This window comes from Moschus berezovskii, chromosome 9, assembly GCF_049115385.1.
Source record: "Moschus berezovskii isolate FMDL1 chromosome 9, NW_MosBer_1.0, whole genome shotgun sequence".
Taxonomy (NCBI): domain Eukaryota; kingdom Metazoa; phylum Chordata; class Mammalia; order Artiodactyla; family Moschidae; genus Moschus; species Moschus berezovskii.
In genome coordinates this window covers 78,650,387-78,652,834 of record NC_142468.1, presented here as the reverse complement: position 1 = coordinate 78,652,834, position 2,448 = coordinate 78,650,387, and the positions used below count along the sequence as shown (strand labels likewise).

The 2,448-nt window shown below is 37.9% G+C and overlaps 1 pseudogene; it reads right to left on the bottom strand.

The window, feature by feature from the left end:
* Positions 1-1,316: 1,316 nt before the first annotated feature.
* On the bottom strand, positions 1,317-2,246 carry LOC148776582 (olfactory receptor 4L1-like; annotated as a pseudogene).
* Between the last annotated feature and the right edge of the window lie 202 nt (positions 2,247-2,448).

Sequence of the window (2,448 nt, the reverse complement as noted above, 5' to 3'; positions counted from 1 at the left end):
TCTAGAGGAGATCAGTCCTGGATGTTCATTGGAAGGACTGATGCTAAAGCTGAAACTGCAATACTTTGGCCACCTCATGCGACGAGCTGACTCACTGGAAAAGACTCTGATGCTGGGAAAGGTTGGGGGCGGGAGGAGAAGGGGACGACAGAGAATGAGATGGCTGGATGGCATCACCGACTCTGTGGACATGAGTTTGAGTGAACTCCGGGAGTTGGTGATGGACAGGGAGGCCTGGCGTGCTGTGATTCATGGGGTCGCGGAGAGTCGGACACTACTGAGCGACTGAACTGAACTGAACTGAACAGTTTAAAGAAACAGGCTACCAACATGCTGTAAAGAATCCGAGCACTGTGTTTTAACAGCATCACTTTGGATGAACTTGAAGATGCATTGAATGGAGAAAAAAATCTATATACTTCTTTAGGATTAATTTGAAAACTATTGCCTAGAACAAGAAGAAATGTTTAGTCTCTTGAATTGGGGAAGAATATTTAAGTTTAGCCATCAATAAGTTTGGGATTCTGAATTCAGCAAGAAATGCCCCCTTGCCCTTAACACTAACAAGCAAATGTTAATTTGCTTATAATTGCAAGAAAAATTTCAAGCTTACCAAAGACAATTGAAACATAGTTTAAGCACTTGGAAAAGACAATTTACATGGTATATTACATAAAATTTTTAAAAAAGTGCTTCTACTTTTGTTTCCTTAGGTTTGAAAGTCAATTGTGAATTCAAATGGAATTTCTTAGAGTGTTTGATTTCAAGGCTGCTCTATGCAGTTCTATTGAAATTGCCCTTCTATTGTTTTTTCCCTTTGGTATCTTATGTTCAATCTATCATTCTATATTTATGATGCTGTCAAATATGACTTTTTATTCTTACATTTTCTTTCATTTCTTCAAATTCTTTCAATCATTGTTTGTTCAGTCTCATTTAATGACACTGTAAATGACTGTCATTTATAAATGACTATGAGTATAAATGATAGTATTATGACTGTCATTAACAACCCATTTCAATTAAAGTAATCTCTAACAGTAATCACCATGTTTTTATATTTCTTTCTTCACTAACAAATATATATTGCCTGTATCATAAAGTATTTAATGAATTTTATATGTCTATTTGCTGAGATCACTAATTATCATTATAACAGCATTTAATAAATTTAAAATATATTATCATTAATTTTGTATGCATCAGTTATGATTCTAAAATAAGGAAGTAAAACTATGTATTGCATATGTATTCAAATTATACTTGCAATATATTTGAAAGCTGGGTTACCTATACAGTTCTAAAATCTAAAAATTCTATGTGGAGCTAATATTTTGGAACCTTAATTTTTTCATGGCCTATTGCATTTTCTGATTTCTCAAGGTGTAAATAATAGGATTCAATAAGGGTGTGAATACAGTGTAAAATACAGCAAGGACTTTATTGCTGGCAAAACTCTTGAATGGCCAGGCATAGATGAAGATACACGGCCCAAAGAACAGACTGACCACAGCGATGTGGGCAGACAGTGTGGATAGAGCTTTGGAGAGGCCTCCCGATGATCTTCGTTGCACAGTGGCCAGGAGGACAGTGTAGGAGACAAGCAGGAGGAGGAAACAGATAAGTGACAAGAGTCCACTGTCAGCAATGACAAATAATTCCAGGGTGTATGTTTCCACACACGCAAGCTGAATCACAAGGGGAAGGTCACAGAATATGTTGTCTACGATGCGGGGGCCACAGAAAGGCAGGTTTACCGTTAATACCATCTGACTCATGGTGTGTATAAAACCAGTTGTCTATGAGAGTATAACAAACCCGTTCAGCAACCTGTGGTTCATGATTTTCCTGTAGTGCAGGGGTTTACATACAGCCACATATCTGTCAAAAGCCATGGCTACCAGAAGAGTCATCTCAGCACCTCCAAACAAGTGCATAAAGAACATCTGAGCCATGCATCCCCATATAGAGATGGTCTTGTGTTCAGTGAGCAAGTCTCTGATCATCTTGGGTGTGGTGACCGTGGAGAGACACAAGTCCAAAAAGGAGAGGTTTCCGAGGAGGAAGTACATGGGAGAACGAAGGGTGGAACTGCATGTCACCGTGACCATAATGAGAGCGTTTCCCAGCACAGTAGCCCCATAGATCAAGGAGAATGTCACGAAGAAGACAATATGAAGTTCCCATCCTGCAGAAAATCCTTGCAAAATAAACTCAGTCACTACAGATCCATTTTTCAGATCCATTTACTCAACTCAGAAAGATTCCAGATGTTGTTTATATACAAAGAGAATTTTTTAAAAAGCCACAGTTAGCACTGACTGACATGGGATTGCAAAGAGTCAAACACGACTTATCAAATGAACTTCAACAAAAACATCAACATTTTTTGATTTCTATTTGATGAGTAAAGATAGTCTTAAATCTCAGATCTTTTGGAGCTGTTTT